The sequence below is a fragment of the Callorhinus ursinus genome, unplaced genomic scaffold, assembly GCF_003265705.2.
Source record: "Callorhinus ursinus isolate GAN/ISIS: 27379988/994484 unplaced genomic scaffold, GSC_fseal_2.0 scaffold42, whole genome shotgun sequence".
Classification (NCBI taxonomy): domain Eukaryota; kingdom Metazoa; phylum Chordata; class Mammalia; order Carnivora; family Otariidae; genus Callorhinus; species Callorhinus ursinus.
This window is the reverse complement of record NW_027397104.1, coordinates 11,024,574-11,036,890: the sequence shown is the minus strand read 5'-3', so window position 1 is coordinate 11,036,890 and position 12,317 is coordinate 11,024,574.

Below are 12,317 nucleotides of genomic sequence, written 5' to 3'. Positions count from 1 at the left end.
GGGAGGGGAGAGGAGAGAGTGTGGGAGCAAGGGAGAGCGTGAGCAGGGGGAGCAGCAGAGGGAGAGGGAGAAACAGGCTCCACATCTGCAGGGAGCCTGTTGTGGGGCTTGATCCCAGGACCTTGGGATCATGACCTGAGCTGAAGGCAGATGCTTCATTGAGCAATGGACTGAACCACCCAGATGCCCCTCTTCATTCCTTGATAGCACATAATATATTCCTATTTAATATCTCCAGCTTGGTCATGTGTCTTATGTCAATGTGGGCTTGGAATGATCATCAGTAAGATACCTCTTTTATGTGCATTACTACAGCATCACTGGCTAGATATCCTATACACTTTAATGTTATAAACAAGCAAGCAAGTAAAGCAAATCAACAAACAAAATCCTGCCATTGCTATCACCAACTGATGATATGCCCATTTTGGTGGAAATATCATTCTTTACTCTCACACCTGAGAATTTCTGGATGGCATAAATTTCTTTCCACGCCCTTGCCTTGATTTCTTCTTTCTCTCTAAATTTTTTTTCAATCTTTAAATTATTTTTGTTAGTTTAATCACCATACATTACATCACTAGTTTTTGATGTAGCGTTCTATGATTCATTGTTTGTGCATAACACCCAGTGCTCCACGCAGAACGTGCCCTCTTTAATACCCATCACCAGGCTAACCCATCCCCCCACCCGCCTCCCCTCTAGAACCCTCAGTTTGTTTTTCAGAGTCCATTGTCTCTCATGGTTCGTGTCCCCCTCCGATTTACTCCCTTTCATTCTTCCCCTCCTGCTATCTTCTTTTTTTTTTCTTAACGTATAGTGCATTATTTGTTTCAGAGGTACAGATCTGTGATTCAACAGTCTTACACAATTCACAGCGCTCACCATAGCACATACCCTCCCCAATGTCTAACACCCAGACACCCCATCCCTCCCACCCCCAACCACTCCAGCAACCCTCAGTTTCTTTCCTGAGATTAGGAATTCCTCATATCAGTGAGGTCATTAGGTACATGTCTTTCTCTGATTGACTTATTTCACTCAGCATAACACCCTCCAGTTCTATCCATGTCGTTGCAAATGGCAAGATCTCATTCGTTTTGATGGCTGCATAATATTCCATCGTGTATATATACCACATCTTCTTTATCCATTCATCTGTCGATGGACATCTTGGCTCTTTCTACAGTTTGGCTATTGTGGACATTGCTGCTATAAACATTGGGGTGCACGTACCACTTCGGATCCCTACATTTGTATCTTTGGGGTAAATACCCAGTGGTGCAATTGCTGGATCGTAGGGTAGCTCTATTTTCAATTGTTTGAGGAACCTCCATACTGTTTTCCAGAGTGGTTGCACCAGCTTGCATTCCCACCAACAGTGTAGGAGGGTTCCCCTTTCTCCACATCCCCACCAACATCTGTTGTTTCCTGACTTGTTAATTTTAGCCATTCTGACGGGTGTGAGGTGGTATGTCATTGAGGTTTTGATTTGGATTTCCCTGATGCCGAGCGATGTTGAGCACTTTTTCATGTGTCTGTTGGCCATTTGGATGTCTTCTTGGAAAAATGTCTGTTCATGACTTCTTTGGGTGTTGAGTTTGATAAGTTCTTTATAGATTTTGGATACTAGCCCTTTACCTGCTATGTCATTTGCAAATATTTTCTCACATTCTGTTGGTTGTCTTTTGGTTTTGTGGACTCTTTCTTTTGCTGTGCAAAAGCTTTTTATCTTCATGAAATCCCAATAGTTCATTTTTGTCCTTGCTTCCCTTGCCTTTGGCGATGTTTCTAGGAAGAAGTTGCTGTGGCTGAGGTCGAAGAGGTTGCTGCCTGTGTTCTCCTTTAGGATTTTGATGGACTCCTGTCTCACATTTAGATCTTTCAACCATTTGGAGTCTGTTTTCGTGTGAGGTGTAAGGAAATGGTCCAGTTTCATTCTTCTGCATGTGGCTGTCCAATTTTCCCCACACCATTTGTTGAAGAGACTGTCTTTTTTCCATTGGACATTCTTTCCTGTTTTGTCAAGATTAGTTGACCATAGAGCTGAGGGTCCATTTCTGGGCTCTCTCTTCTGTTCCATTGATCTGTGTGTCTTTTTTGTGCCAGTACCATACTGTCTTGATGATGATAGCTTTGTAATAGAGCTGGAAGTCCGGAATTGTGATGCCACCAGTTTTGCTTTTCTTCTTCAACTTTCCTCTGGCTATTTGGGGTCTTTTCTGGTTCCATACAAATTTTAGGATTATTTGTTCCATTTCTTTGAAAAAGTTGGATGGTATTTTGATGGGGATTGCATTGAATGTGTAGATTGCTCTAGGTAGCATTGACATCTTCACAATGTTTGTTCTTCCAATCCATGAGCATGGAACGTTTTTCCATTTCTTTGTGTCTTTCTCAGTTTCTTTCATGAGTATTTTATAGTTTTCTGAGTACAGATTCTTTGCTTCTTTGGTTAGATTTATTCCTAGGTATCTTATGGTTTTGGGTGCAATTGTAAATGGGATCAACTCCTTAATTTCTCTCTCTTCTGTCTTGTTGTTGGTGTATAGGAATGCCACTGATTCTGTGCATCGATTTTATATCCTGCCACTTTACTGCATTCCTGTATGAGTTGTAGCAGTTTTGGGGTGGAGTCTTTTGGGTTTTCCACATAAAGTATCATATCATCTGCAAAGAGTGAGAGTTTGACTTCCTCTTTGCAAATTTGGATGCCTTTGATTTTTTTTGTCATCTGATTGCTGTGGCTAGGACTTCTAATACTATGTTGAATGGCAGTGGTGATAGTGGACATCCCTGCCACGTTCCTGACCTTAGGGGGAAAGCTCTCAGCTTTTCCCCATTGAGAATGATATTTGCTGTAGGTTTTTCGTAGATGGCTTTTATGATATTGAGGTATGTACCCTCTATCCCTATACTCTGAAGAGTTTTGATCAAGAAAGGATGCTGTACTTTGTCAAATGCTTTTTCTGCATCTATTGAGAGGATCATCTGATTCTTGTTCTTTCTTTTGTTAATATATTGTATCACGTTGATTTGTGGATGTTGAACCAACCTTGCAGCCCAGGGATAAATCCCACTTGGTCATGGTGAATAATCCTTTTAATGTACTGTTGGATCCTATTAGCTAGAATTTTGGTGAGAATTTTTGCATCCATGTTCATCAAGGATATTGGTCTGTAATTCTCCTTTTTGATGGGGTCTTTGTCTGGTTTTGGGAACAAGGTAATGGTGGCCTCATAAAATGAGTTTGGAAGTTTTCTTCCATTTCTATTTTTTGGAACAGTTTCAGGAGAATAGGTATTAATTCTTTAAATGTGTAATAGAATTCACCTGGGAAGCCATCTGGCCCTGGGCTTTTGTTTGTTGGGAGATTTTTGATGACTGCGTCAATTTCCTTAGTGGTTATAGGTCTGTTCAGGTTTTCTATTTCTTCCTGGTTCAGTTTTGGTAGTTGATACATCTCTAGGAATGCACCCATTTCTTCCAGGTTATCTAATTTGCTGGCATAGAGTTGCTCATAATATGTTCTTATAATTGTTTGTATATCTTTGGTGTTGGTTGTGATCTCTTCTCTTTCATTCATGATTTTGTTGATTTGGGTCCTTTCTCTTTTCTTTTTGATAAGTGTGGCCAGGGGTTTATCAATCTTGTTAATTCTTTCAAAGAACCAGCTCCTAGTTTCGTTCATCTGTTCTACTGTTCTTTTAGTTTCTATTTCATTGATTTCTGCTCTGATCTTTATGATTTCTCTTCTCCTGCTGGGTTTATGCTTTATTTCCTCTTCTTTCTCCAGCTCCTTTAGGTGTAGGGTTAGGTTGTGTATTTGAGACCTTTCTTGTTTCTTGAGAAAGGCTTGTATTGCTATATACTTTCCTCTCAGGACTGCCTTTGCTGTATCCCAAAGATTTTGAATAGTTGTGTTTTCATTTTCATTGGTTTCCATGAATTTTTTTAATTCTTCTTTAATTTCCTGGTTGACCCATTCATTCTTTAGTAGGATGCTCTTTAGCCTCCATGTGTTTGAGTTTTTTCCGACTTTCCTCTTGTGATTGAGTTCTAGTTTCAAAGCATTGTGGTCTGACAATATGCAGGGAATAATCCCAATCTTTTGGTACTGGCTGAGTCCTGATTTGTGACCTAGGATGTGATCAATTCTGGAGAATGTTCCATGGGCACTAGAGAAGAATGTGTATTCCGTTGCTTTGGGATGGAATGTTCTGAATATGTCTGTGAAGTCCATTTGTTCCAATGTGTCATTTAAAGTCCTTATTTCCTTGTTGATCTTTTGCTTAGATGATCTGTCCATTTCAATCAGGGGGGTGTTAAAGTCCCCCACTATTATTGTATTGTTGTCAATGTGTTTCTTTGCTTTTGTTATTAATTGCCTTTTATAATTGGCTGCTCCCATGTTAGGGGCATAGATATTTACAATTATTAGATCTTCTTGTTGGATAGACCCTTTAGGTAGGATATAGTGTCCTTCCTCATCTCTTATTACAGTCTTTGTTTTAAAATCTAATTTGTCTGATATAAGGATTGCCACCCCAGCTTTCTTTTGGTGTCCATTAGCATGGTAAATGGTTTTCCACCCTCTCGCTTTCAGTGTGGGGGTGTCTTTGGTTCTAAGATGAGTCTCTTACAAACAGCATATGGATGGGTCTTGTTTTTTAATCCAATCAGATAGCCTGTATCTTTTGATTGGGGCATTTAGCCCATTTACATTCAGCGTAAGTATTGTAAGATATGAATTTATTGCCATTGTATTGCCTGTAAGGTGACTGTTACTATATATTGTCTGTGTTCCTTTCTGGTCTATGTTGCTTTTAGGCTCTCTCTTTGCTTAGAGGACCCCTTTCAATATTTCTTGGAGGGCTGGTTTCATGTTTGCAAATTCCTTTATTTTTTGTTTGTCCTGGAAGCTTTTTATCTCTCCTTCTATTTTCAATGACAGCCTAGCTGGATATAGTATTCTTGGCTGCATATTTTTCTCGTTTAGTGCTCTGAATATATCATGCCAGTCCCTTCTGGCCTGCCAGGTCTCTGTGGATAGGTCTGTTGCCACTCTAATGTTTCTATCATTATAGGTTACATATCTCTTCTCCCGAGCAGCTTTCAAGATTTTCTCATTTCTCAGACTCGTAAGTTTTACTATTAGATGTCGGGGTATTGACGTATTTTTATTGATTTTGAGAGGGGTTCTCTGTGCCTCCTGGATTTTGATGCCTGTTTCCTTCCCCAAATTAGGGAAGTTCTCTGCTATAATTTGCTCCAATATGCCTTCTGCCCCCCTCTCTCCTTCTTCTGGGATCCCAATTAATTCTAATGTTGTTTCATCTTATCCTATCGCTTATCTCTTGAATTCTGCCCTCGTCATCCAGTAATTATTTATCTCTCTTTTTCTCAGCTTCTTTATTTTCTATCATTTGGTCTTCTATATAGCTAATTCTCTCTTCTGCCTCATTTATCCTAGCAGTTAGTGCCCCCATTTTTTATTGCACCTCATTAATAGCCTTTGTGATTTCGACTTGGTTAGATTTTAGTTCTTTTATTTCTCCAGGAAGGGTTTCTCTAATAATCTCCATGCTTTTTTCAAGCCCAGCTAGTATCTTTAAAATCATGATTCTGAACTCTCGGTCTGACATTGTGCTAATGTCTGTATTGATTAGGTCCCTGGCAGATGGTACTACCTCTTTTTCTTTTTGTTGAGGTGATTTTTTCCATCTTGTCATTTTGTCCAGAGGAGAATAGATGAATGAGAGAACAAAATGCTAACCGGTTAACAACGTCCCCAGAAAATATACTCTAAACAAATCAGAAAAGACCTGAAACCAGGGGAAAAGAAAGGGAAAGAAAGAAAAAAGAGGAAAAAGAAAAAGATAAAAACAGAACAAAACAAAAAAACAGAATATGATCGAATATGATCAGGCTAGTGCATAGATCAGTGCCACACACTACAATTTGGGTGTATTTTGGTCTATTAGAAAAAAGTGCCTCCTAAAATTTTAAAGGAAGAAAGACATATATGTACAAAATAAGGGGTGATACAATGAAGGGATGGAAGATGACTGTAAAGATGAAAAGTATAAAAGATTTTATAAAAGGAATTGGTAAGTTTGAAAATAGAAGAAGATTTAAAAAAAAAAAAAGAGAATGTGATCAGGCAGGAGACTAGAACAAAGCCATACACTAGTGATTTAGGGTATCTTTTGATCTCTTAGAAGAAACTGTATCTCAAAATTTTGAAGACAGAACAACTTATATGTATATGCCAAAATAAGGGTAACTACTATGAAGGGATAGAATATGACTCTAGAAAATAAAAATTTTTTTAAAAAAGGGATTGATAAGATGTTGAAAAAGGGAAAAATTAAAAAAAAAAAGTTAAAAAAATAACTTTGAAAAACTAATGAATCATGGTAAAAAAGCCATGAATTCTATGTGCAGTATTTCCCTAGTGCTGGAGTTCTCCCGTTCTCATTGATTGGTAAACTTGGTCTTGACTGGCTGTTCGTGCTGATATTCTGGGGGAGGGGCCTGTTGCTGTGGTTCCCAAATGTCTTTGCTGGAGGTGGAATTGCCCCGCCCTTGTCGGTCCGGGCTAAGCAAGCTGCTCCGGTTTGCTCTCAGGAGCTTTTGTTCCCTGCAAGCTCTCGGCACAGCTATGGAGGACCAGGGTGAAAGTGGTGGCCTCCCAATCTCCGCCCGGAGGAGCTGAGAACTCGGGGCCCCGCTCCTCCGTGTGCCCCCAGAGAAAAGCAGTCACTCCCGTCTCCCCGGTCTCCGGCCGCACTCAATGCTCACCCCGCCTGTGACCGAGCGTTTCTATCTCTGGCACCTGACCCCGTATGGAGTCTCCAAACCCAGCAGATCCCTGCGGTGCGCTCCCGCGCTGCTCCTTCCCGGGGGAGGAAGGGGAGTCTCCCCAGCTCTGCCGCTTGTTGGGTCCCTGCTGGAGGAGCAGTGGCCCGACTGGGCCGCGGATCACAGTTTTTGGCAACCCCGAGCCGAGAGCCCGCGCCTCGGCTCCGTTTCTGCAGCCGGCTTCCCCGCTCCGATACCTGGGAGCTCTGCCACACTCAGTCATCCCCAGTCTTTCTGTGACCCTGAGGTCCTGAGACCACACTGTCCCATGAGGTTTCCACATCCTGCTTAGCCACTGGAGCGACATCTCTCAGCGGAGCCGACTTCTAAAATTTCCGATTTTGTGCTCCGCGGCACTATCACCTGCCAGAAGCTGCTGACGGAGGCCCCCTCCCCTGCCGTCTATCCTCCCGAATATTGCCTCGGATTCACTTCTCCGCACGTCCTACCTTCCAGTAAGTGGTAGCTTCTCTGTTCAGAGAGTTGTTGCTACTCTCCTCTTCGATCTCCTGTTGAGTTCGTAGGTGTTCAGAATGGTTTGATCCCTATCGAGCTGAATTCCTGAGACCAGACGAAATCCAGGTCTCCTACTCCTCCGCCATCTTGCCTCTCCCCTTTCCCTCTAAATTTTTAAGTCTCCCTTGTGCATCTCATTTTCTGAAACTTTTCTTTTTATCTGTATCGAGTCAATCCTGACACTTTTGCTGAAGTAACATGAGCAAAAACATTTTTGTACATCAAGATTTTATTGAGGGGTTGAGGATATCAGAAGTTGGTTGTCTCCAAGCACTGCAATGAATTACGTTTACGTTTTAGACATCCCTGTTTTTTTTAAGTTCCCAGGCATTACTGCCACAGGTATGTCTGAACAATCATCTTTCTTTTCAGGGGCTTCAACCTTCTCCCTGGACAGGCAGCTGCCATTCTTTTTAGATTGTGTCACAGTGACCCAAATTCTCTTATTTTTTTCATTGCCTATTTGTGCATTCTTGGAAAAGAAGGCTGTTAAGGTTTATGGCATGACAACCCTTCCATCATCTACAGACAGATTTGATCTGCTATCATTAATGCTCCTAGAACAAAGATGTTTCCACTTCCAAAAAAATTTACATAAATTCCAACTGAGAGAATGAAGAAATCTTACCAGCATATTTTTAATACAAGTATATAGGCAGTATCTGATTATTCTTTAATATTCCTTTGAGTAGAAAATTTAAAAGACTTTATTGAAAAAATGTTTTGACTGGTATCTGTGTCTTAGAGTTCTAATTTTATATGGTATTGGCAAGGAGAAATCTTCCTGATATTTGGCTAAGAATTCCTAAAACTTTCCCAAGCCTTAACTTCCAAGTCTCTCATTTCTTCCTTACCTTCCAGTCTTTTCCCTGGACTGATCTTTCACATCAGAATTACCCATCAATATGTGATGTGCATCAAAAAATAAATTCCCAACATTCAATTAATTGGCTGTTTTCTATAAGATTTACCCCTCAGTGCTACAGGTTCATGCAATACTACACTGTATACTTACTTTGGACATTGCATTCTCCTGTAGTCCACTTACTATAACATTATTTATAAGCCCCCCTCCTCTCATCTCTCCTTATTTTTCTTTTGATGATTCACTTTTTAGCACTTTCCCACCCTGTTCAAGTATTCTTATCTGAAAGATCAGAAGTCCTCATTAGGGTAATTTAAGAAACATTTGCCAAACCATACCAAAAAGAATGTGAGCACAGGAAATGTAGTTTTAATATTTGGGTTTCCAAGATGGAGTTGAGGAAGACTGGCAAGGCTGCCTGCTGAATGCTCAGTGTTTCTTGACCAATATTCTTCATTTTGTGAAATGTACTGAGTGAATTGGTCTCATGACATTGCTGAGGCAGCATGAACAATGATGAGCTTTAAATAATGAAACAATAATGTAAATTTTGAGGTGCAGGAGGTTTCAAAAAACTTTATTTTAATCATCATAGATGAAAAGCATATTCATGATGTAAATGTGAACATTTATCTTAGAATTTGGGCAATAGGAAGTATTCCTTCAAATGAAAGGAGAGGTTTCACTTTTTATTTCTTTATTTTGCCATTAAAATGACAAACAGAATGCTATGAAGCATTTGTTACCCTTTTATCCTCCGGGCTCTTTGATGTCCTAAAACGTATTAAGCTTGTTTATACTTACCAGAATCATAACTGTAATACATTTTTCTCCCCACAGCCTTGTTGACTACACACACTATATGCCAACAACCCAGAGTCAAAGCCATCCAACTTTCTGCTGGATGGTTGGCATTGGCCTGGTAAATCTGCCCTCCCACCCGTCCCCAATTTAGGTGTTAATTCCCCCCCACTCACTTTTTTTTTTCATCAGCTGGTTTTAAGTAGAAAAAATAAGGCTAAGTAGAAGTGTGTCAAGTAGAAAATAGTGGGGGACGATTCCATAAGGCCAGTATACCGATCTAAATCCCAAATCCAACTGCCCTAAAGAAATACTAGATATTTTACCAAACCCCCAAAATAAAGTGACAGTAGAAGAGGAGGTAGGTTTAAAATAACAGAATTTTTAAAAGACCCCAAAACCTGGAGAAAGGAAAGTAAATTGTGGTTAGTGAGAAGAAATAGTGGCTCTATTCATTAAGTAGGTTTAGATAACTTAAATATTCATTACATGTATATGATATACAATATAAAATCAGTGTACTCCATCCTGCCACTTCTCTAAAGTACTCTGGAAAATAGGGATTTTCCAAAGTATCATTCAGTGAATTGTAGTTTTCACCTTTAAGTATTTGTTTAATAGTATAAACAAAATGATGATTGCAGGGGTAGCGTTAATGATGAGGATTGGTACTGGAACTCATTTATGAAATCCTCTGTCCACATTGGTGCAAGTTTAAGACCCAGATATAACAATAACAAGGTTTAAAGGGTTAACAAAAATCTCTTCAAAGGCTTCTCTTGTTGCAAATAAAACCAGGTTTAAAATTCTCTGTGTTCAAAAGTCAACTATTGCCGATTTCATGGACTCCTCAAACATGGGATTTTCATTTAGCAGAGCGAACTTTACCTGCCAAAAGCCCATAAAGTGGCCTCTTTCCATCTGGTAAATGTTCCACAATGAAATTAGAACTGTTGGAAAATAATGGAAATCTATGGACATATGTATACTGTGACTAAAATGGGAAAATTTGTCAGTGATACCTGGTGTAAATTACTTATTTAAAGACCAGTGTTAACTCTTCTAGACCAGTAAACTTGAGTTTCTATTATAGCTGATGTAATTTCCTATCTCCAGGTAGAAGTAATTCAAACACTTTTAAAGAAATAAGAGCCCCCATGCTGCCAAACGGTGGTTCTTAAATATTTTTGTTGAGTATCATGACTCTTGGAAGCATCAAATGAAAACTATACACATTCAACCCAGAAAAGAGATGCTGTGCAAAAAATTAGAAGCAACTTGTGCAGTTTAAAACAAAACAAAAATGATTCCAAATAGTTTTTTGAAAGAGGGGTTCTACAGAGTCTCTTAATGAATTTAGCATTTCTGAAGAGGAAGATCTTTCTTGAGTCCAACGTACAGAGTGAAATAATTTCCCATAGGTTTATCTACCAACTCTATTTGTATTACTGGCTTTTTCCCCTTTGAAGATTTAAATGAATTTCTCATAATTTTCTCTTACTTTATGAATGAGCCACCAAGGAGACAGCTTAACTAGTAAAAAATGGTTTGCCTTTTCCAATGTGCCAAGAAAAGGAAAAATATAATTAAATGTTTGTATGTGCCCATGTGCACACCTATGTGTAATTCAGAGAAGGTGAACTGGCACATGCTTAAGTATGTAGACAAAGTAAGAACCTGAAGAGAATATATGAATTTTTTAATTTATGAACTACAATATGTGTATGCTAGCTTCTTGCCCCCATGTCCTTCTGGGAAATAAAAAAACCTCTTTTGATTCATGAAATTTTTTATTTTATCAAAAGTTCTATATTGAAGTAGAATGATCTCCAAGGGCAGAAAGAACTTTCTAAGCCTCACAGAGGAGGAAACATTGTCAGGTAGGGGAGAAGGGGAAATGGATGGTTCTTGGCAAAATTAGGTTGTATAGAAATGATTATTCTTCCTCAAACAGGAAATATGCTTTCAGTAGATGCTTCTGGAAACTAATCTGCTTTATATTTAGTTGCTCAATTTGTTCCTAAGCAATGTGAGTGATTTCTGAAATGATTCTGTAATATTTTCTTTTCTAACCATATTGAGGGCAGTGTCAATTGAATGGTCTCCAAGGCACTGGTTTTACATGGTGAGGATGGAGAGAAGTCCTTTCAGACTTAGGGGAACCTCAGGATTGTCTGCACAGCTGCTGGGGAAATCCTACCTAGCAGTAGACTGCTACATCATTTCTCTTGATTCACAGCATAGGGAATTCCAGCTTACTTTGAAGCCTGTTCAAAATACTCTTGTCCATCTCATTTTCAGACCTGCCCTTGGTTAGCTTTGATTGACAGAAAGGCTTTGGAAGCCATTGCAATCTTATTTTAGGAAGGATTGAAATCTTATCTGAGTTCTTCAATCTGTTTAGAGACCAAAGGCTCTATGTCAAAAGACTTGTAGATACCTGTACTTGCAACTGGGGCTTCTATGGCAGATTTACAACCCTTGGGTTATTTGAGTTTTCCGAATTAAGACCTTATGGAGAGAGGGACATAGAGAGGCAGCTGTAATATAGACAATGCACCTATAAATTTTTCCTGGAAATAAGTGTATTCTCTAGATCTGTCATAGTTAATACAAAAACAGAGTAATACAAATGAAGACTTAAATTGATGAGGCACATGTGGAAATTGATAAAGGAAGTTTGATGCATCATAACATTGAAATTTATCCAAATTCAATATTGTTAAACATTCTTAAAGATCAGATGAATTATACATGAAGTATATGGATTATTTGTCCCTGGCAAACAATGGTGACATTTCTGTCTGTCACTTAGTATGACAAGGTTAGCATGTTTTATTCAAAACTTTTAAACAGTAAAATGATTTGTATGCATTACTCTTTCTTTGGACTGTCAGGGAAGGCAGAAAGCCACACAGTTATTCTATGACATTGAGTCAGCATGTGCATAAAAAAATAACAGAACAGGATTGCCTCCGACATCTATAAGACTCATACTTTGGTTTTTCTAATCATCTGGTAGAAAAACAAACCATAAAGATAGTATTTTTATATTCCACCCTAAAAAGAGACATTCCTCTGTATACTGAAATATATTTATATCTTAGGATTATATATAATATATAATGATATAATGAATATAGAATATTGATGAATGGGAAAAGATCTCTGGAATTAGTATGCTGTGAGTTTTAAGGAAATTTAATGAAAGAATATTGTTTTTTTTTTCAATAAATAACAAGGGTCAGATTTTATTTCTTGTTAAAATACT